This window comes from Falco punctatus (assembly GCF_963210335.1).
Source record: "Falco punctatus genome assembly, chromosome: 2".
Classification (NCBI taxonomy): Eukaryota; Metazoa; Chordata; class Aves; order Falconiformes; family Falconidae; genus Falco; species Falco punctatus.
In genome coordinates this window covers 101,567,411-101,592,282 of record NC_137581.1, presented here as the reverse complement: position 1 = coordinate 101,592,282, position 24,872 = coordinate 101,567,411, and the positions used below count along the sequence as shown (strand labels likewise).

At 39.9% G+C, this 24,872-nt stretch overlaps 1 long non-coding RNA gene across 1 annotated transcript; it reads left to right on the top strand.

Moving 5' to 3' along the window:
* Positions 1-10,863: 10,863 nt before the first annotated feature.
* LOC308059362 lies at positions 10,864-22,399 on the top strand. The gene is made up of 2 exons (XR_013926220.1): positions 10,864-14,936; positions 15,371-22,399. It is a non-coding gene; the product is annotated as an uncharacterized lncRNA (long non-coding RNA).
* Positions 22,400-24,872: the final 2,473 nt, after the last annotated feature.

Here is a 24,872-nt window from a genome sequence, read left to right as displayed (position 1 = left end):
ATGAAGCAGGGATAAGGGTTATCGCATTTTTCTAGCACTTTTTTCTGTAGGTCACCATTGCAAACTCCCAAATTTTTTTCTCCATTGCTTTCTCAGTCAACTTGACAGCATTAGCATGCACTAAATTAGTTCTTTGGTTGTTTTCCCTTCTAAAAGCAAAAATCTGCCATGAACCCATCTTTGACAGAGAGCAAAGCTAGACTGCCAGCCTATTTTACCCTTGGAGAAATGTCCAAGCACAGTAGATACTGTACATTGACTGGAAATTGAACGTGCAGCATACAAATGAGTCCTCTATAGTGTCCTTCCTAGTGATTTTGAGCCTCTTGCCCACAAACTGGGCACCTTCATGCTTTCGTCTACACCAGCTGGGCACCCAAACCCAACTCAGCTTCTCACTTGAACTCAAGCTTCACTTGAAGTGCCAGAGCAGTCCCATTTGTGTCACTTGTCCCAGGCAGATCTGAGGAAACAATGGGTAACCCTTGAGCACATGCAGTGACAAGGAAGAAAGAGGCTCCTTCCAGTGTTTTCAAAAGCACACAACTTCTGGCCATACTAGCTTGAATTTCACTACATAAACAGCCATTGTATCTCCATTTGATTTGTTTTGTTCGATCTTTTCAGGTATTTCAACTGCCACAAAAGACAGACCTCTCGAGAAAATGTCCAGAAAAGTACCACAAAAAGGAACTTTGTTATTTATTTCAGGATAAGAGCCTTCCCAGAAGATACCAGACCAAATCTGGTTTTATTTGCATCAGCGTAACTTCAGAGTATCCTCGCATGCACGTGCAGCACGTAAGCAGGAAATGCTGGAGTCTGCAGCAATCTGCAGACACAGACATCCAGAAGTTTACAGTGCTTGCACAACTTCTTCTGCCGTCAGCTGAGTCGTCCATCAATAGGAGATGTCACCCTGGGAAGATGCTCACAGCCCACTGGGCCTGTGCAAGTGTGGGCTGTATGGCGATGCTCTGGGGACCCAGGAGACCTGGCACCCGCTCCTGCCCCAGCCACATATTTTCCTTCTGTCCTGAGGTGGGTGATAAATTCAGAATCTCAGTTCAACAGCAGTGAGGATGCCCGCCTTCCTAGGAGAAGTGTTGTAAGGAGTTTTTGAAAGAGGAGGCAGCTACAAAGATGATAAAGGGCTACCTCTTATTTTCCAGTGAGTATCTCCCACATCACATCCCTCCTCCACTGGAGGGAGGGAGTCCAGTCCTTCACCTTGCTGTAAGTATTTTCTGTAATCCAAGGAGCATAAAAGACTCAATACAAAAGATCCAAAATTAGACTGTGTTTTGGGCTGCCTTAAGCAATGTGGTAGGACAGGGCTTATGCAAACTCAGGTATGACTATCCAGTTTTTGCCTCGGCAAGGAGGCAGAGTGACCCATCCCTACAGCTGAATTGATGGGGCTGATAGCTGACACACACGGTGGCACTTATAAATTCAAAGTATACTAGTCAGGATATAGTAAATACTACCTAATCTTGAATCTGAATATAAGTATAGTAAAATACTTTGACCAACACAGTGTATGAGCACTTCATAATATTGTGATGGCACATAAATATCTGAGCAGCCTGCCCACCAAAGGGAAAAGCAATGAGTGTACCTGCATGTAGAAGACGCAAAAAGTTCTTGAAGGACAAGATAAGCACAAGGGAGTGTAAATAAACAGGACATCCTGCCAAATGCACAATAAGAATGACTGGCATGATGAAAAAATACACAATATCAGGAGCAGAGGAGACCACCCTTTTGGGGAGGGAGGCAAGGAAACACTAAAACCTTAAAGCTCATAGAGGAAAGACAAAGAAGGCAGAAGACAACCCACTTTGATGTTCATCAGAGGGATCTCAAGCTTGACGACCTGGACCTCCAGGACTAAGAAACACCAAGGACTGCAGCTGCCTGCACTTGCTGTATGGCATCATCTCCACAGTACCGTATATTTACAGCCAATTCAAAATATGACTGTTACAAAGTCTGAGCTTTTTGTATGTGTAGAAATGTTGAATATTGATGTGTAAGAACGAACCATTAGCAAAAACAGTGTTGTTAATAAATGAATTTGATAAAATTGTGTTTTATAGTTTAAAACTGGCTTGATTCATCAGTCTTCTAAGCACTGTCATCACAGTGATCTCTAATACCTTAGCTGATATAGTGAGAAACATATATCCATATGTATATAGTTACAAAGAAGTTGAGAGGTCTGGGAGATAAAGGGAAAGAAGTGATATGAGAAATGAAAAGTCCATAAGCAAGCATTTCCCAACTTTTATTTTACCTTCCATGTTCATACAATAGAGCAGCACCATTACAGAGAAAGGGTTAAAAGTGACAATAATCCTTCTTTCACGCTAGAATGTAAACCTTCACTTCCTTTGGAAAGAAACTGTGAGTATGAGCAATACTGTACAAACGCTCTAAGCAACTATCTGTACAATGACCTGCTCATTAGACAAGAGGGCCTGCCATTCAAGGAGCAGCCTGATGAAACTTCGTCAGAGTAAAAATTACGTCTTGATGCTTCATTTGAAGTACACTATCCATTTATCTGGTTTAGTTTGTTTTGTTTTGTATTTTACTGTTGTGTACAGATTTTGTTGCTTGGCTTTTTTCTTGCGTACACGGTTCATCAGAGGAATACATCAGCTCTAAGCACGAAGGAAAGAATGACTAAAGAACTATTTAATTAGTAAACTTAAAGTAAGTACCATTTACAGCTTGGCTTAACATATATGTGGCAGCTCAAATGGAAAGATCTCTGTGAGTTTACTAGAACATCAAAGATCAACAGCACTTACAAAACCTACTGCTTTCCCTCAGGTCCTTCCCCTGTATCAGCAGTGATACAGCTGGTACTGGGTACCTTTGTCCACCAACCATCCTTTTTATGCTACAAGGCTCTGTCTTGCCAAATACATCAAATTGGGCAAGAGCTCAAAATCAGCTTAAGTGACAAGCAATATTATGCTCTGAGTCAGTAACAAGTGCTTCATAGCTATCAGAAGTTAGTTAGTGTATTATCCATTGAAAAGGATTAAAAGACTGAGAAAGAAACCCTCTGCATAGCTGGTCACTTGCACTGTATGTGACTTCATTCCCTGACATGAGACTAAGGTCACCCCTCAGAAGAGCTAGAAGACATGACTTTGCAATCAGGGCAACCAAGCAGGGACCAACCATATCATAGATGTCTCCTCTTTCAAACATACCTTACCCTGAGTAACACTAAAACGATGTCTCCTGTTAAATGAACTACTTTATGATTCGGCCCAAAGGCTTTATTTATGCTTTTCAGGAAGTCAAGGGGCCACAGTGTTAGTCAGGAAAGAAAGAATTGTTTTATTTTCAAACACAGAGAGCTTTAAAGTACAGCTAGTGGAAAAAACAAGTTTACAACTGTTCCTCTAAAAAAGAGACATAGGGAGAAAATAGGAGTCCAGTGGTATGCAATAAAAGCAACTTCAAGAGAACAACAAATTCCGTAGTTACTGCATGGTCAGTAACTGTTTTCATTCCCATGCCTTTGTTCTGTTATGACTCAGAAGTATAGTTCACCAACAAACTCAGATCAAACTTATAAAATCAATTTATGAGTGCCTTACAGGGATGCTCTTTATTCCCTGTTGAAAATACAGTTTATATACATGTGTAAAAGCAATATCCATATCAAAATATTTCATCACAGATTGATGTACTAAGGATTTCATTCTCTGAGGTCAGACTTGGGTGTTTTTTCTTACCAGTTGCTACCATTTAGCCAGAATTAGTGGCCATGACAGTTATTCAAGATAAAGGTACTTCTTTATTCTTTCTCTAGTCCTACATGGCACAGCATCCCCATTACCCTTTGCAGACACCCTGAACTGCTCTCTGCTTCAGGGTGACGCCCTCACTCATTACAGGAGACTTGACTATCTCAATAGCCCATGTAACTTTTCAGAAGCTAGCCCAATTTTGCTGATGATACAGGTGATGTTGGTAGGCTTGGCAAGCCTAGCATCTGTTCAGCAATAGTTCTTTTCTAGTTCATTGCAATATTAGATACCTTAGCATGGTTTTCCAACCTATGGTGTTGCATTGACAGGAGAGTTTACAAGCCAAGTCTGAGTGTGCCCATGTGACCCTGTACGTTGGCTTTCCCAGTCTCTATAACTGGCTTTCAATGCCTTTCCCTTTCTATTTTTCCACCACCTATCCAGGATATTTGGGTACTGTCAAGTTTCTTCCGTTGACTTCATTGTTCATTGTGAATCAATAACACCTAGGCCATCAACAGAAGCACCTCCAGATTTCTTGCTACCAGATGAAACTAGAACCATCAGTGGATTCAGCAAATAATATTTTTTTTAATTTTTATTTCAATTTCCATTTCTCTGTCTTCCCCAAAGATGTGAGTACCATTATTGTTTTCAGAACATGGAACCAGTTATTAAGAAATTCTGTATAAGAGCAAGTTATTACCTGTTTTGGGGGGATCTTTCTGGTCACCACTGATGAAAGCAATCTAGTGAAACTGATCCTGGTTTTATCTTACTTACCAAAACTGAGTTAAAAACAAAATTATGGCAAACTGGAATCTTAACTAGCTTAGTCATTACACTAGGCAATTCTGTACTGAAATTTAGAAACAAAACCTCCTTATTCACTGGAAAATTCATTAGCCATTACCTCCAGGAAAATTAAACTGATTAAATGAATAAAGAATCTAAGGTACCTTTGAAGACAGTGATGATGTAATACAGTCAACACAGTATTGGCCACAACTCATTTCACCCTGTAGTAAAAGTCTAAAATAGGGCAGAGAAATCCTAAAGTTGCCTGGATCTCTCCTTTGACATTAAATGAGCCTAGAGTTACTGGTTAGGATGCTGACATCTACTTTGTAAACAGCCAAGGTCAAATGAGATGAAACTTGCCCCTCCTGGTATCAGGAAAACTCAATCATTTTTGTGAGTTCTGTGCGGAGATTTCAACTTTTTCTGATTAGAATCAGATTCTGATTTCTAAAGTCACATTTAGACTTCACTAGTTCTACCACTCTCAACTCATATTGACAGTCAATCTTTCTTTCTCGACCTTTTTTTTTTCTCATGATGTGGATTGTTAGAGCTTAAATAGCTCTGATACTAGATCTAACAAAATTTTTAAAAGCCTAACACTCATTTTTGTTTATTACAAGTGTTTGGTGAATACAGAACTGCAGAACTGTCATCATTACACTCCTTGCAATCCCATTCAAAATCATGCATGTGACGCACCTGGCGAATTTTGGCAATTTTTGCTTCTCTGTTTCTCTAACACTTGACAGAGCTCCCAGTTAAAATCTAGCTGTGCAAAATCCACCCCATTTTTTTAAGTTACTTTTCTTAAATAAAAAAGAAGGAAAATAAGAAAGGAAAACACCTGGATGAACAACCCAATGGGCAGGAAGCAGAAAGGAGAGGATTTAGCCACATTTTTAAGGAAGACTACTGAGCCAGCAGGAATACTGACATGGTGCTTTCTATTATGACTGAGAAGTTGACGGGAGAATAGTGACTCAGAGACATTTGAACATAAGTATCAAGACTCAGCATTCCAATGGGAACAAGCCATCTGGTTGCCTAACTTCCACTCTAATTGAACAGGAATTGGCAATCAAAGTTTCTTATCTTTCCTTTAAAATCCTAGCCCATGGTCACAGAATTATCAGTAAATAATGGCTTGTGGACTATGAACATATTGCCCCAATTACTTGTAAGCAGGACTTCTCAGAGGATTAAATAGAGAGTTTTTAAAAAAAATGGCTGAGATGTTATGGCCTTCATATGGCTTATGCCTCTCCAGGAAAACTGACTCAAAGGTAGTTCCAAAGGTTTCATGTATTATGATACATTTTTTTCTTTGTTAAGTGCAAAAATTATTCATGTCAGAAGAAAGGCTAGATAACTGCTGTTTATATAGTTTAGATATAGACTATAGAAAATGACAGTAACACTTTCATCCTAGGCTGTGATGAAATGGCAACTACCGTGCCAGCAACTATCAGAGCATGAAAGTTATCAGTCATTCACTTCTCATTATTAAAAATCAAAGTATTGCATCATTTGCCTGCATATAAAGACAACTCCAAAAATATTTCATAAGCAGGTACCAGGCACTTGGCTAGCAACAAGACTGCACAAGCAGGTTGCATGCAAACATGGGTACATTCAGGGCATGGAACAACAATGTCCTATCTGCCAAAGTATGCAAACAATGAGACTTGTATTCTCTCCTTACGCTTAATACATAAAAGGTTTCACTATTGTTTCAGTGGTAGCACAGGAATGTATAAGGTTTGGGTTTATTTCTACTAGGAAAATATGAGTTAGATTTATTGGTGTACACACTATTTATTTATTTATTACTCTATCTATCAAAGAGCTGTCAAGGAGCCTCCATATGAACAGCAGTCTGCATTCTCAGTACAAAGGAGCAGCTCTTCCCCAGCCCCCCTGTCAAACCAGTATGTCCATTTCAGCTCCAACGTGTGGATACAGGCTTTTTCAATTGTTTGGTGTCAGAACCAATTGTAATGTGTTTTCTCTGTGTGCACTGTGTCCAATAGCATTATATTTTAGAATCAAGAGAGTGGAATTCCCTTTGCTCGGAACTGAAGCCTGCAAATGATTATGGCTTTGTCGCTGTCAGTATTTGGACTGAGTCAGAGGCACATGCTTAGGCAAATCCAAGCAATTTGCTGTTAGCACTCTTACAATGTTGATTGTACTTCTACACAAAAGCACATGTTTACACCATATGTGATAAAATACCTATGTACAGATCACATTACAGAAAGGACAAAATGCAGGCATCAGACTAGCACATACTTAGTGACCGCCAGCAAAAAGAAGTTTAGTTACAGCCTCACTAAGAACCAAACTCAATATTCTTGAAAGACCCAGAAAGCTGGTGTTTCTCCTACTCCAAGCTAAGAGAATAGATTTAAATGCAAATAGCAATATGAGAAGAATTCCATTAGACATGTATTTCTCTGTAGCCAATATTAATCTTCCATGAGCCCTAGGAAGGAACTTTCTCTGAGGGTGTTCTGAGACCTTCTTCTCTCATCTACTTCTTTTCCAGTTGCAGAGCCCATGGGCAGGTGTCCTTTTTGGTTGGATGAACAGAGGGGCACTGGAGGGCCAACAAAACAGAAAAATCTTAGAAACATAGAATCATTTAGGTTGGAAAAGTCCTTTAACACTACCAATCAAACCATTAACCTAGCACTGACAGGTCCACCACTAAATCATGCCTCAAAGCACCACATCTACATGTTTTTGAACACTTCCAGGGATGGTGATTCCACCACCTCTGTGGCCTGCCTGTTCCTATGCTTGATCACCCCTCCAGTTAAGAAATTATTCCTAATATCCAATCTAAATCACCCCTAGTGTAACTTGAGATTGTTTCCTCTTGTGCTGTCACTTGTTACTTGGGAGAAGAGACTGACCCTCACCTGCCTGCAACCTCCTGTCAGGTAGTTGTAGAGAGCGATAAGGTCTCCCCGAGCATCCTCCTCTCCAGGCTGAACAACCCCAGCTCCCTCAGCCGCTCCTCATAAGCCTTGTGCTCCAGACCCTTCCCCAGCCCCGTTGCCCGTCTCTGGACACGCTCCAGCCCCTCAGTGTCTTTCCTGCAGTGAGGGGCCCGACACTGCACACGGCATTCCAGCTGCGGCCTCACTGGTGCCCAGTGCAGGGGGATGGTCACTGCCCTCGTCCTGCTGGCCACGCTGTTTGGGTACAAGCCAGGATGCTGTTGGCCTTCTGGGCCACCTGGGCACACTGCTGGCTCATGTCCAGCTGGCTGTCGACCAGCACCCCCAGGGCCTTTTCCACTGGGCAGCTTCCCAGCCGCTCTGCCCCAGGCCTGTAGCAGCATTGCTTGGGGCTGCTGTGACCCAGGGGCAGGACCCGGCACTGACCCTTGTTGAACCTTGTACAATTGGCCTCAGCCCATCGATCCAGCCTGTCCAGATCCTCTGCAGAGCCTTTCTGCCCTCAAGGAGGTCAACGCTCCTACCAACTTGGTGTCGCCTGCAAACTTACTGAGGGTGCGCTTGATCCCCTCATCCAGATCATCGATACAGTTTTTAAACAGAACCAGCCCCAATGCTGAGCCCTGGGGAACATAATTCATGCCCAGCCACCAACTGGATGTAACTCCACCACCACTCTTTGGGCTCAGTCATCCAGCCAGCTTTTAACCCAGCACGGAGTACAACCGCCCAAGCCACGAGCAGTCAGTTTCTCCAACAGAATGCTGTGGTGTCAAAGGCTTTACAAGTTCAAGTAAACAACATCAACAGCCTTTCCCTCATCAGCTGGGTGGGTTGCCTTGTCATTGAAGGAGATCAGGTTAATCAAGCAGGATTTGCCTTTCATAAACCCATGCTTGTTAGGAGCTAGCTTGAAAAATGTTTGTGGATCCAACTACCTGCATGGGATTGCAGGCAGTATGGATATTTTCTGGTCCCTAGTGCCGTAACAGTGGTGATCTTGTCACTCATACAGGTATTTTTAGGGAGCCCATGTGAGGCAGAGCAGTAGCGTTCTCCAAATTTTGCAGATATGACAAACAAAAAACGCTTGCACTGCATAACGCAGTCCAGAATGGATATACTCAGGGGGATAATTTAGCAAGCTGGAGATTCAGAGTAATTAATCTGTAGTGTTTCTAGTGTAGCATAGCGTGATGCTGAATTATACAGAAAAGCATTTGCACAAAATCATTTCTGAAATACATGTCAGATTAAGGAACTAAATATGTATCTTTGGACCTCAGCACCATAACTACAGACCCATCCTCCCAGATGTCCTTAACTTCAAATCTTGTCCAAAAAATTTATGATTGGTTTAGCACCAATAGTAACTTACTTAAAATCCTGTTAAATTTCCCCTCTACAATCAGACAGACATTTGCCATTTTTTGCTAAAATGGAAAAGCTTCTACAGCAAAAATCTTTGTTTCATGCATAAATAGCTAAAACCAGGCCTGTCAGGACCAAGCCAGACTACTAGAAGAGAGAGTGACTGACAGCTTCAGAAAACATCAGGATGAAATAAAATGGAGATGGTTGTGCTGAATGAATGGGCAGCTCATTTATCCACAGTGGTGCTTACCTTGGTTAAAACACCACCCAATCTAAGATGCTATGGGAAGGTTTGGAAGTCTGAGATATGATGCACAACTTCTTACACACAAAGGTAGTTTTTTCTGCAGTTAAAAAAAAAATGATACCAAATCTTTAGTACAACTGGCCAGAAATTTTATTCAAAAAAGAAATATATTAACATTATATCCAGAATGAACTGTATTTTTAAAGTCCCTTTACAGCCTGTTTGCAAAAAGGTATGTTGGAGAGCTTTCAAAAATTCCTGCTCACTGATGAAACAGAAAAATTACTGTGGCTAATACACATTTCACAAACGTTTAAGGTAGCAAGCAATTCTGTTTTCACATTACTTTGTGGAGAAATTGTGAATGCCTACTTCCACATTATCAGTACAGCATATGACACACATCCATGTATCAATGTTGGAGACATATAAGGCCCGGAAAATTATTTTTTTAATTGGATAACAAAAATGAAGCAACATGTAAAAATGGCAAGAATAAAGGACAGAAGGTTTAAAAATAAGTATTACCCAAAGTATTTGCTTTTTTTTCCAGCAGGATGATGATGGAGACCTCCAGTTGTCTGTTGTAGTAAATGAAATGCCATCATGACTCACCTTGAGGAGACTTAATAAAAGAGAGATTCATGATAGGAAATCTGTGGTGTACCCACACTACAGAATTTCCAGCTAGGACTCCCTTCTATTCCTTTCTTTGAAGAGAAACCCTCACCTCCTGAACAAAAGTTACCTACAGAAAAAAAAAATCATTGCATTGCAATGAAAAAACACTAAGAAAAATAAAACACTAAGCAATGAAGGCATAGGAAATACTGCAATCTGTAATACTGACATCCAGAAGCAACTGAGCTGCTCCTCTATTTACACCACTGCTGCATATGACTCAAGTTGAAAATAGGCTATTTAGATTTGCTGATCTGTCCATGTGTCTGCAAGTAGTTAGCGAGAAAAATATTTTCTAATTGATGGAACATTCTGTATTCATGCTCATCGTAGCTATGTTTTGGTTTTGTGGGGTTTTATTTCTTTATTTATTTTCCTTAGACAATGCAATGGAAGAATAGGATGCAAGTCAGTATAAAGAATGTAAAAATATCCAGGCAATAGAAAGCATCCAATTTTTCCTTCTCATTACAGCCACTGGAAGGACATGTAATTCTGATCCCGCAGCATTCCAGCGCACAAACTCACTATTCATTAAATACTCTGTGAAGCATACAGGTATTCACTGAATTTTATTGATTTGCCATTTTTATTTCCATGTAATCTCATTAAATGCTAATTTCTTTTCTGTTTCAGGCATGTATACACTATTTAAAAATCCAAAGCACTGGCATATCTGTGCACTTCTTGATTTCCTGGCAGTTCTAAGAAAACAGAAAGAAAATAATTTTTAGTTGGACCACAACCAGAACTCTCAAAATTTCTAAGGAAAGAGCTTTATAAATACTTTTGGATTGAACAAAATGTTTCATTTTCATCCTGACAATTTTAAAAATTACTTTTTAAAAAAAAATGAAATTAAAAGGTACTTTGTAGTAAAAAAATGCTTCAAAACAAAAATAAAGCTCATAAAGCAAAATATTCTGGTTTGTTCTCAAAAAAACAGCCTGGCTGACGAGCCCTGCATTGCGCTTTTGCAGCAGCCCACCCAGCCCTGTGCCACCTGGGTGCTGTAAGCATGCGGTCACCCCGTCAGGAGTGTGACCAGCTGATGTACCTGTTGTGCAGCAGACAGGCATCTCAGTGCAGAAGTCCACTGTCCACAGGGGTCTCACAGAAAAACTGTAAAAGAAACCTGTCCCGACACCAGGCTTATTGCCTGTCCCATTTGTGGCCAAAGAGAGCACCGGGGGCTTTTCAGAGTACAGCTTCTCTGGCTGGAGGGGACAGCTGTACAGTTTGCTGTGTGTTCCAACAGCTCAGCAACTGGAAGAGTAACCATACTGCAGCAACTTTGACCTGGGGGTCTAGCAGGGACACTTAGCTAATATAAAACATAATACAGGGTTGTAATGTTGATGCCTTCAGATACTTGATTCTCCTAAATTAGCACTCACAACCCATCTACAGACAGGCATCACCATCACCAGGATTGAAAACTACTGTGGACAAAACTGCATAACCCTTATTCCTCGGTGTCATGCTGCCTTGCTTAGACAGCTGTGACTTTCAGCTTTTAGCTGGGCACTTCACTCCTGCGTGGTGCTGGGATGTGCATTCAGATGATTACCCGTAAAAGAAAACAGAAGACCAACAGCAGGATAGAAGAAGCTTCTCTCTTTCTCCTGTGTCAGAAATGACCTGTTTGGGGCACAGTTCCTTTTTACTGACTGCTAAACTGACTGGCGGTAAATTGAAAAATTGCTAATGAGTCAAGCATGTTTTGCCTGTGTTGCAATGTCTGAGGCCACTATGCACTCAGTTTCTGGGCAGAACAGTTGTGTCTGATGTGGAGCTTGTCTCCACGACTTGTAACTACATGGGGTACCTAATGCTCTCCAGAAAATGAAGGGATTAAGGAAGCAGCCCCTTGAGAAGGAGCTGCTGGGGAGGGTTACATGCTCAAGAAGGTTCTGATCTGCCACGTCCTTTGCACTTGCAGCCACTATCTGGGTACTTGGCCTTGCATAACCTCTACATTTATTTGCCAGAGTCCATATGCTGACTCCCCCAATATATGTAAGAGTACATATACATTTCACCTTCCCTGCCTCCCCCAAATATACACTGGAACACACAGGAGTTCTGCTTCTGGGCCATGATGAGGGTATATCATGCCCAGAGGACCTACAAAAATACGTGGGAAAATGGGCTTCAGATCTTTCCCAGCAGATTAAGCCTCTGAGGAGGATGAGAACCAATCTGCTGGAGGACCCATTTTTGTCATCCTGAAGCTGGGAAGTGGCCCACATAATAGCACACTCTCCACCCACCTACTCAGGGGACTGAACTAGTGAGATCTTCACAGTGGTCTGCAATAAACTAACGAAAGTCCTAGCAAAAAAAAACCACAGATTAGCTTCACAGCTCCTGCAGGTCAGCATGGAAAGCCAAACTTGAGAGTAGAAATCCTTAAACATCTTCATTTTGTACTCTTACTGGTCTGCTGATGCTAGTTTGGGTCACACACAGAAATCTTACCAAGTGGTGTTTGTTGGGTAGCTGATGTTAAAAACATGTGTTAACAAACCCCTTCCATACATTAACTCACACCCATCCCCTGCAGCATGCAGGCACTCCTCTCCACACACCCCGCATGAGGCTGAAGTAGCTTCCACAAGTATGAGAGGCATGCTTTACAGCCCAACAAATACCTGTATGTGATACATACATACATATATATATGCATCTACCTATTAATATAGACAGATAGGTAGATGGCTAGATTTAGTAGAATGCAGGAGAAAAGGGTCCAGGAATAAACAGAGTATAGAGCATAGACATACCATCTCTTCTGCATCTGAAGTAGAATTTTCAAAGGTATCAAGTACCCACTAGATTTTGACACTATTAAAGCCAGCTCAAGAGCTTTTGACAAGATATCCAGCTACATGTCTAAGAAAATCCATATACTTCATTCATCTTGCTTTCTCTGCAGTTTCTGAGCACCCTGTTTAGTCCATTCTCTTGCTGATCTTCACTGCCTTTTAAACATAGTCTTATTCCTCCTTTAACCGTGCCATACTATCATTTTCTTCTATTTCCATACATAAAAAGCCATGTGGTCTTCTTATATACTTTTTATAACAAGGAATGCTCTTTGTTCAAAACCTTTTAGACTTCTGAGCCAGCACATTTTAAGCAAATGCTGAATCTGCTACCGTCTCATGTCTTCACTCAGCAAAATAAATAAGCATTTGCATGCACAGTTGGAAACATTCTAAAACATTTATGTAAAACTACATTAGGCTGCAGGCTAATGACTACTACCCTAACAAGATCCTGCAGTTTCTGCATATCAAAAGCCCCCACAAAAATTAATTCTGTGGACTTGTTTTTTCATAAACATCTATACTGCAGAGCACAATAAATTTGGATTTAATGTTCCATTAGTTTTTACTATACTGTATTTTGCCATAGCACTATTGTACATGGTTTTATGGCACCACCTACTGAAATATTTAAATTATGTAAAACAGTTTAAGATTTAGTTGAAATTATCTTGCTGCTTCGTGTGTTCAATTTGCAAAGGTAGACTGTGGCAAATTTTATAAATAAAGGTTGAAATTTCATTTAGAACTAAAACAGTTTGCTTTGTCCGGTGGTTATAAAAATGTTATTTGACTTAAGGATTAACTCTTCAGATGACTGGGAAAAAAGTCTCGCTTTAAAATTTTATATGCTGACCTTCACCAGCAACATTTTTCTGCAAAAGGTAGAGATTATAAATCACTCTGAAAACACTGGCAAATACATCCCTAGTTTACTATATTGTTTTAAAGATATATTTATTTTCTTGCAGAAATACATAGCGAACATCAAACATTATTTTTAAACTTCAGTTGTGTTGTTAAGAATATGTTCTTTTTTAACAAGTTAACAATCCTGAGGCAAATCCTCAAATAACACATTGGGTTGATGTGTACATTCAGTAGATTTAAGCAATAACATCAGAAAAAATAATTTCATTATACAATTTTATTTTTTAAAGCAGACCTCAAAATGACCTGAAATAACTTGTATTCAAATTATTTCCTAAGGAGCAGGGAGCTATTGAAATGGACTATATTCAAAATTTGCACTGGACTGTTTATAAGAAAGTGTTCTCTTTGATTTCATGAAAATATAGATCCAAACATAAATGGTAATCAAATCCTTACTGTTGGTAGAAAAGCCTAAAGAATTACCTTAAAGAAAAATTTTCTAAATGTGCCTTCTTACAATTTCTTTTCCCATTTCATGTACAAGCAACAATGCTATAATGAATTATGCAGATGATGAGATAATCAGTGAATATAATCATACAATGCCATCACGCATCCTGACACTGTTACTTACCATATTATAGTTTTTTAACGATGTTTTAAATCAAGGCTTTCCTGACTTTTCTGCTTAAAGGCCAACTTATTATTCACAAAGGTCAGGGCTTTTTCAATAATCATGTTTGGAGTGTATTCTTGCCTTCTTCCACTCTTGTGTTACTCAGGCAGCATGACTTCCCTCACTATGTCCTGGGAGACTGGAGGGCAAGCATAATTATTTCCTGTAATTTCTTTTCTTGTCTTTTGACATATAAGGCATGGCCGTGGTGGGAAAAGTTAGCACACTGTGTTCTAACTGTCCTTAACCCATGTACATGCCCATCGTTGCTGCTTTTATCTGGGATGGGCCAGGCATGCAGTAAATGGGGATCAGCTCCTTTGTTCTCCCTCCCTTCCCCGGGGCTGCTTCCCGGGGACTGTGAAAGCTTGAGTCACCTGTGGTCCGAGCCTTCTTGAAATCGAGGCCAGGCAATGGAGGCTTTGCAAAGATTTATGGAAGGACCCCCAAACTCAAAGAACTAACCCCAGGGGAGCTCCTCCCCAGGCTGTGGTGTAGCCCAAGAGAGAGCTGCTGAGCAGCCACAGCCCCGCAGGAATAAGGGCTGGGGAAGCACAGGCGCATCCCCCAGCACCCTTCCTCCCCTGGTACAGCAATCAGTGCGTAGCCATTTGGAGCGTATTCCAGGGACTGTACCAGGATAGGTTTGCAGGAAACAAATGGGTAACACAAGCACTGGGTTAGCACATCACTGAACTGGGCACACGGGTGAATAAAGCTAGCATGTTTCTGTTAAAATTGTCACATGGATTTGTGCAATCTAGGATTGTATATTATATCATCATGATGTAAATCAGAACTCGCAGGTTCAGAGCATAATTAGTTACAGGAGTATGAATGGTCTATATATATGAAGGAGAAACAAGGAAATGATCATGAGCAAGATTTTGCAGAAATGTAATTAAATTGCATATGAGCATCTGTATATTAAAATGTACATGCATAAATATAAAATACAATATTTATTTTCATACAAGGCCTGCAGACTCTAAGCAATATTTTAGAATTGGTAAGCTATAACTGTATTTTGATATTTACCGTTATTCCCTCAAATAGTATGTTGATTTTCTTAGTCAGGTGGTCCTCTGGTCACCTTTCTAAACTCATTGCTGTTATACAGGAATTTTTTTTCCACATTCTAGGTAAGCCATATGGGATTTCAGAAAATTATTATATTAGGAACAGTGAGGAAATGCTGCTCTTGTAGTTTCTTTTGTGGCCACAATTGTGCAGGTGTTTGCAGAACTGCAGTGCTTAAATTTTGATGAAGAGGAATCTGGGGGCAGATGCAGAGCTCAAGCAGACACAGATGTCCCATCAGCTTGAAGGTACTGTACTTGTTTCCCTCTCTTGCATATACACAAAGAAACCTTTTGCATGCTAAATACCCACAGGTACAAACCGCATCACATATCCATTATGTTTAGAATATTTTATTCCTGATATTTGTATAAAACGTAGGTTTAAAATTCTAGTTTCTTTAATGAATGAATATACACTTGTATACATGCTGTATACAAATGCAATGGTCATATTCTGCCCTCAAAAAACCATATGCAATTCTAAGGGAAGTATGTGGCCACTATACTAGTACATAGCCGAGTGAAAAATAATACTGTAATGCAAACTAATGTAATGACACTTCTTAAAGCAAAGTCTATGTATAAAGCAGAGGGAAAAACTAATGAGAAACAGATGTACACAGGAGAGCATTTTGAGTTAAATGGTATGTGTGGTTTCATTTGGGCACGTGTTTCTTTAGCACATGGAGAGAGAGTGTATATATAGCTATGCAAAGGAAAATATTAGTTGTTGAAAAATGTGTATGCTATCAGGAAAAAGAGGCTTTAAAGGGGAAAGTATTCAGATGAAAAAGCAAATTCTGTAAGTCTCAGGAGAGCTCAGCACTTTTAAACTACAATTAATTAATTCTTTTGCATTCCAGGAGGCCAAAACAAATGAAAGGATCAATTCCTTTTTGAGCCCACAAGACAGTGCTTGCTGCAGCTACAGCCACGCCAGCCATGAGCACCACGGCTGCTCGATGCCGGCACGGAACCAGCAGCACCCGCCTCTTCCCAGGCAGCACAGGAGCCCAGCAGCCGTGGCTGGTTCAACCCTCCTGGGCAGCGGCATGGCAGAGAGCTCCTGCATGTCCACCCGGGACGTGGCTTGCAAAACCAACTGCAGTATTAACATCTGCTGAGTGCTCAAGAATCTTGGCTGGAAAAGCAGGTAACAGCTCCTTCCTCCCTGTAGGGTAGGAAGGAGCTTGCTTTTACCAACAAAATATAATGTGCTTTTAAATAATGCGGTAAGGCAGAAATCTTTTTTACGAGATATCACTGGAGTGGAGTAGTGAAATAACATTAACATAGCCATCTCAAGAGAAAACGATTTTTTCAAGGGGAATTTAGGTCACATGCTTCTGTAGACACTCATAACTGAAGAAGAGGATTTTATGTTCAGGTTAGAGGCAGTGTCTAGGTATTTCACTGTTTGGAAGAAATATATTGTCCTCTTAGCATGACAGCCATCAGCTTTACCTGCATCCCTTACACATTACACAAATATTATACAATGTAAAAGCCTACAGCAGCAACTGCAAGGCCAAGGTTGTTTGTTGGGGGGGGGTGGGGGTGGTGTGTCTCAGAAATGCTCTAGTTCCACTATAGATTGTTTCTGATAAGGTTTCTGTTTCTTCAGGGTACATTATCTCAGACTGCAGACAATTAGTGTCCATCATTCTAGACTTTCACAATCTTATTCCATGATACATTATGCAGATTCACATCACTAAAAATAAGCAATAAATATATAAATATGTAGTCTGTCCACCTACGTAGTGCAAGGCTTAGCAGTAAAATTTATTTAAAAGTCTTACGCTTTTTCCAAGGTCTTTCTTGTCCCTAATTCATGTTAGTAATAAATGTCTTTATTAAAAAAATACAATATCTTACTTGAAGACATTGCCACAAGCTGTGTAGACCAAGCCCTGCTTAGCCAGATACTCTGTAGAAACTGCCAGCTATTGCTGCTCTCATGTTAAGAGGAGCACAACCTCTCTCTCCCATTACACCCCTCCATTCTTGAATTCCTTCTCAATTATCATGACAACTTAAAAAATTACAAAAGCCACTTACTGGCTTCATATCTGCTTTTCAAACCCATCCCTCAGAGCTAATTAGCAAACAGGGACCAACAGATTAGAAGTCACCTTTACCATAAGCTCCTTCTGCACACATGATCTAGAAAACAAGTCTGTTCCTCTACTGAAATGGACCTGAACATCATGTAGGCCAAGACCCAAAAGGAAAGTGAGGAAAAGGTGAAACTAAGGTACTATTTTTTTTTAATGGTCTTCCATTGGTTGGATGAGGCTTTGAGCAACCTGGTCTAGTGGAAGGTGTCCCTGACCACAGCAGGGAGGTTGGGTGATGATCTTTAGATGATCTTTAAGACCACTTCCAACCCAAACCATGCTGTGATTCTATGATTCCTTGGAGAGAAATTACTTCCATGGACCTTGGATGAGGCTCTCAGAGTACAATAAAGAGTTCAGCTTTCCATAAACTGTTGTCATTAAAGCCAACAATGGGTTGGGCTGCTCTGGGAAGCCCTTTCTGAATATCAGTATGAGAGATCTTGCACCTGAAATGTCAATGGGATCACAGTAAAAAGTCTATAAATATTTATTGTTTTAACATATGGGTGTCAGCGTCATTGCCTGTGTTCCACAGTAGCTAAATAGCTTTAATTCAGTTCTGATCTACTGTTTGTGAAAAGTCCCCCTTTATTTCATGCCTTGCTGGATACAGAGATCTGGTAAGCAGGTCTGCCAGCACGGCCAGATCCTCTCCCAGAGCCACAGAGCCAGGACCATTCCCATGCAAGGAGAGAGGGATTGCCTGGCACTGCCCTTCTAGCTGATTGAAAGGCTGCAGCCTGTCTGCAAAGTGACAGAGGATTTGAAATCCACGTGAAGTCTACCAGCCCCATGAAGTCACATCTGCAATCTCAGTTTTCCATTGGCCATGCATATCCCACATCAAGGTCCTTAAAGCAAACTGGGAGTGCTTCCCTACCTTATTCACTTAGTAGCCAAATCATATTTTGGAGCAGCTAAAATAGAAAAAAATTCCTTTGCACAAGCTTGGACAAAACCATCAGGAACAGATAGCTATCTTAATAAGATTTAATCCAAAATCATCTGATTTGGATGCTGCACAGTACAGAATAAGGTAGAGATAACAATGAAAGTATTGTATTTCTACAAAAGAGAAAAGGAAGCAAAAAAGCAAAAATCCTTTTTTTTTTTTTTTAACAAAACATGAGGAGTACAAAGCACTGGGGGGGGGAAATTATGTTTTTCTTCTGGCAAGTATTTGCAGCAGTCTCAGGCTGTGTCTCACTGTACCAAACCACTGAGACAATTTGGTCATTTTTCACACTACCATATGAAGGAAAAAAATAATCCCTGAAAGTCCTTCAATGATTTTAAAAGCTTTTAAATTAAGCCCTTGGAAAAAAGAAAGAAGCAAAAGAGGCCCGTTGTCTAATGTCATTAAACAAATGAATCCAGAGTATCTGATTCTTCTCTTATTCTTTGCCTAGCTGTTCTTGTAAAGCATATTTTATCTTAACTTGCATATTGATGGCAGACTTCTGCCAGTCTAAACTGTATCTTTCATCCAGTGACAATTCAGCACCTAAACACTGCTGCTGCTGCAAGTGCTGGCACAAAATTCTCAAGCACTGTCTAGCTGGGGAAGCTGAAAACTGTTGCTACACATCCTGCAACTGGGAATGTACTTTTGGGAAGGACTGACCAGAACTGGGCAAAGGGATGCCATGCTTTCCAGTTGCCTCCTCCAAAAATGTGGACTTGATGCATGTGCTTAAGTTCTCCATTGAACTGGGGATAAAAACTCAAAGCTGTTGAATCTTCCCAGTGGCTTTGTTAAGAGTCTTTTGCTATTTTGTTTCCCTTTCTTTTGCTGCAAAGTTCCTCAGAGTGTATATACAGAAAGGGGAATTAGTATTGTAATGTCTGATATTCATATTTTGAAATCATATTGGCTATCCCATTCAGAAAAGAGTCTACTAACTGCTGTGTGTATTACTATCTCCTCCCAGAAAATCTGTTTATGCTTCCAGCCTGTTGGCAAACGTGAAACCCTCACTGGTAGAAATGCAGTTTCATAGAAGACTGCATTTTTCACAGGCAGTCAGATAAGAAGATGTGGTTGTGGTCTTTGCTACCTAGTGACCTAATTTTCCTCCTTCATAAGAAAGAAAGTGGGAGGGGTGCATCTCAGAACATACAGTTTTCAGTAAGTAACAGAGTATGGTCTGAATGGCGCACTTGATTTATAATTAAAATAGCTGGTATGTGTTGAGTTCCTTGAACAGCCACACCAAAAATGAACGTGATGTGTACTACTGATTGTGTTTGATTTCCTTCCGAATCCTTTCATTAAGATGTTCTATTCCCGTAAAACAAAAACATTTCTATTCCTACATGTACGTCAATGGCAAAGGATCAGTTTTCAAAACCTGCCCTATTTCCTCAATGACTCAGATTCTCAGCATTGCACTGTTTGCACAATGAAAGTCACTAATCCCTGGAGTAAAGAGACCCACTACATGTAGGCCCTACCAAATTTATATCATTAAAGGTCATGTAAAAAGACGCGCTTCCTTATATACTTCTTTATATCGTCCCATGTGAGCCCTATGTCTCTTTTAAAAGGACAGTTCATGACACGGCAGTGCGAACAAGACAGCAATGAAGAAAGACATATTTGGACTTGGATTTCAAGAGAGAATACTACTGATATTCAGATAATAATAAGCATGCACTTGTCAGTACTCAGTTTACAGAGGGAGAAAGATAAATATCTTAATGATGTGAATTTGATGTACATCTTCACTTCATAATGTAAAAAAACTACTCACTCTCTGTACTGCATGTTCTTTTATGTTTCTGATTTACCTCATCTGTCTGTATCACAGTAATGTACCCTCTTCAATACCAGCTACAAAACTAGATCAACTGATTTTCCTGATCAAGAAATATTTATTAAACACATTTAAACATTAAACTTAGTTGACTAAGATGTATCCCCCTTTCATCTGAACGTCTCTTCTGAAGTTCATGTCAGAACCCCAAGGTCGGATACAGAGGCTCTGTTCCTCTTGGGTAACACAGAGACTGTATAAAAACACAAGTGTTTACTCCTTAGATACTGCCATACAAGTATAAGTCACAATTTTTTAGGGAACAAGTGCATATTCTGCTAATATCTCACTCAGCAATCCCTGAGGGCAGTAAGAAGACAGTCATTAATTCAACTCCAATATGCAGGTAAGATGTATCCACTTGTCAGAGTGCTCCTGAAGTACTGCACAACATCCATTGCGGCAGTTTTATTAGAGAGATGTTAAAATGTGTATTTCTGGGATTAAGTGTCTGCAGTGTATGCTCACCCAATCCTGAAACAGAAAAAAACAAGTCTCAATAGGAGAAAAAGGTGGTCAGAAGCCAAACCGCAAAGCAAGTTAACACAGCACAAAGGATGGCTATCCTAATACAACTGTATAAGTCACCTACATCTCAGGTAGACTGATCCCTCAACTATGAGCTCAGGACAAAGCTGGGGGAACAGAAGGAATTTTTTGCCCACAGAACTGTTTTGTTCATCTTCTTACCTCTGAGCATAAAAACAGGCTTCAGCTTTAAGCACCAGAGCTGTTGCTTTGCTGGTAGAGGAGCAGTATCCTGAGCTGCTGGGGTATGGGAGGGAGGATGAGGGGCAGAGGGGACTGTATTACTCAGCTCTTTAAAAGTGCTGTGCCCCTTGCCTCTGTGCTGGAGGGATCCCTCCTGTGGTGCTGGTGCAGAGCAAACAGGTGGGAGCTACATCCCGTACCATGTGGCCAGACTCTTCTTCCTGATGTCAACAAAATGAAACAGCCCCCCATGTTCAAATATGTCCACATGACCTACAGCTGAGCCATTGCCAGGGCATTGCCTCCCCTGACACGGAATGATGGCAAAGGATGACTTCACTGATAGCATCTGACAACTCTACTTTGGGCTTAATCGGACCCAGGTTAGGGAAGAAGGATATGGCTGCACAAGCTCTTGGCTGCTGCTGGAGTTCACTCTTGTGAAACCAGCTTGACCCAGACTGCAAAACACTTGAATCTCAAATATGCCAATGACAGAGTCAACAACAAGAAATGAGCATCCAAATTATATTGAAATACATTGACACAGAAATACTGTGAGCAGAACTTGCCTTGCATCCGCTGCACACAACGACAGGAAAGGACCAGGAGATGTCCAGAGCTGGAAAAGGCACTGTACTCTCAGGACATGACTGTTCTGCACAGGGTACTGACAGACAGGCTACCCAGCTACCGCTGAAGAAGTCAGGATGATTAATGGAGGTGGTGTGTCCCTGTTAGAGGAATGTTTCACTCAAGCTTATTAGTCAGGCTGAGAAGGGAATCTCATGAGAGGAAAAATCAGGATAATGTCATGGAAACCATGACTGAGATGTACATTGAGATATTTCCAAATTTTATGGGGGAAAAAAAGGAAGAAAATAAGAAACAAACAAACAAAAAAAAAAAATCAGGAGTCCCTATGCATTTTCAGTGAGGGAAGGAGAGTCTTACACTGAAATATTCTAGGGCCTGTGTCGTTCAGGTCACTAGCCTACTGAATAAGTTATGGTAACGGTGTGTGCAATCTTCCTTGTTCTCATTTGATCCATAAATCTTCTCCATGAAAGCTTCATCTACAAGGATACATCTCCATGAAAAGCTTTGGGGCTTTAAGAAGAAATTTCTAAAATGGCATTTTCCAATGAAAAATGTTTCACCAGAATTTCCTAACCACTTCTAGCCTAAAGATTCTCATTCATTAATTTAAACCCTGGCAATTTTGGTATTGAATAATGACATGAAGCCTAAACTTTTCTCATTTTTTCTTTCTGAAATTGCAGGGATTTTAATGCTGATCATGGGGGGAAAAAAGATTAATCATAAACAAAGATATAGCTTTCTTTTCCCCTGAAATACTATGTTGACAAAAAAATAAAAAGTCCTTGCCTTCAGATGTCTCCTGGAGTTCTGTTGTTGACAACTTAATAAGAAGCACACAGTGGAAAAAAAAAAAAAAAGAACAAAGGTATGTACCAAGCGAATCATCAAACAAATGAGACCAGAGAGTCCTAGTATATCTCAATGTTGCTAAAAGATAATTCAGTCCAAAACATCTGAAACAGTAACACAGGTAAAGACACGTTTAATCCTTCTTTGGTCACATCAATTGCATTTAAAGGATAAACAAGAGTCCTGAGTTTACAGAGAGTAATGCTGTCATTTCTGTAAGGTATAATGGGCTTTAGAATTTACACACAGAGGGTTTCCAGCAATCCCTGGGGTGTTTTAAAACTTTAATGTATTGTTTCTTACGTCAGTCATCACAACGTATCCTTCTTTGGGGGACTTAGGAGGTATTGTTTATCTGGAGGCAGCAAGATGTTCTTACACAATACCATCTTCACTGCTCGGGAGCAGGAGTTAATACTGTCTGGGGCTGGGTATAGTTCGAAGACTGTGGGGCTGTGCAGTGAGTGGGTTTGGAAATAGATCAAAAACCACAAAGGGATGAGGCCAGGCCACTGGCAATTGACTCCAACTATATTGGGCAGAAAACCGAAAAATGTAACTCACACTTCTCACTGCTAATCTTTGAGATCTTAACTAAGCATTGATCTAATCTTCTAAGGTCTTAAAAATCCAGCATTTAATGACAATATGAAAATAAATCAGTTTCCTTCCCACCCCCCACCCCCATTCCTAAGCTCATATATACATACATACATGAACATAAAAATACTCATAGGCTTTTAGTTAATTCAGTTAATTGCTCTGACGTCATCGAACTCTGAATTATTTTCAAAAGAATAAGCCAAAATAAACTGACCAAAGAAATCACACTATTTAAGTTCTTTCTTTGGAGATAATTTGCTCATCTTGATACTTTAGACTCTGACTAATGATGTTCTTTCTTTGTCTTTTACCTTCATTACAAAGATTTCATATGTAGAGAGAAAGTGAGATTTTCAAGGCAAAAGGCGAGCTGGTTTTCATTTGCAAGAGCAGATGCAAATTATGTCATTAATCTTTATGGAAATAAATGCTAGCTTTACAAATATCATAGTACTGTTTTACATTTACAATAGTTTAAAATACTTCTTGGACAAAACCAACAGCCAATAATTTCACTGCTGACAATGGACCTCACATGCCCTTTTGAAACATTTTTACAGAAGCCTCATTTCCACAGAATGCAGTTTCTGAAAATCGAGGCCCTCCAGTGTTGTCAAACAGGACATTCAAAATCAAAATAATTCCAATTAACCTTTCCAAATATTTGCTTGTGACTGCATATTCCTATCGGCTCGAATGTATTCTAGTCAATACGTTCAAGTCTTTGACCAACTAAAAGGCTGAGCATTCTATACAACCTAATAATTTCTTGACAACCTGATAATTTCTTGACAGCCATGCCTACATTTGGATATTGGTATCTAAGAAATACTTGCCTTAAAAACGTTCAGCCTTACAGCAGCCTATAACCTATACAAAACCTCTGCCTTTATATAACACACAAGTTTAGAAAAGTGTAGGCAATCATTAATATGTAGGAGGTAGTTCATAAAACAGGGAAGGAAAAAAAAGGATTTATCCAGTGTTGGAGAGCATTGGTGAGGGGGTGTTTCCCAGAAAAGAGGAGTAAAGCTGTTCCAGTACAAATAATCTGTTCTTTTCCAATATCCCTTTTAATCTAAAAAGCCATTAAAATTTAATTTCACACATCTTAACTGAAGCCAAATTTAAAAATCTCTGGTAGATCAGTAAATAGGACTGCTACCATTCATCATTCTTTTCAAAATAATTGATTCAAATAGAGGGCATAAAGCCAAACTCTATGAGGAGGACATTTCACATCCAGTTAAAATATCATCCATCGCCTTTTGTTTGTGAAATAGAAATACCTAAAATAACTAAGGAAAATATTTTAAAAATGTGATTTCACTTGAATTTAGAACAATATATACCACATCCTACTGCTGTTACTTGTGATGACTCTGCTTAAACTTTAGCAATGCTGAGGTCCAAAAATAGAATTTTGGGGATTATGGGAGGAACAGGCTATGTCAAAAATATCTTAAGACATGATTCAAGGAACAGACTAGGAATGCAGAGGTGTCCTGAGAGTAGGAAAGAAAATTAATCTGTTCACTATTCAGTTTCTGCTTATACCATGCTCATGGGATAACAAGGATCTTGGGATTCAAGACAAGAAGGTGCCTATGCATGAACGAATCACTTCAAAGTAATATAGAAATATAAGGGCTTGATCGAGCAAGTAATTATATATGTAGAATCAAAAGACATTCAGAATACCTTACCAGGCACTTAAGGTCGCAAAGTCATGTGTCTCCCACTTGGAAAAAAATATCTCCAAGAAGATTTTGTGAAAATATCTCAAATGAAAAAAATTATTTTTACGTTTTCTGCTGCAAGTTAACAATAACCTGTACATTAGACAAAATTTAGTAC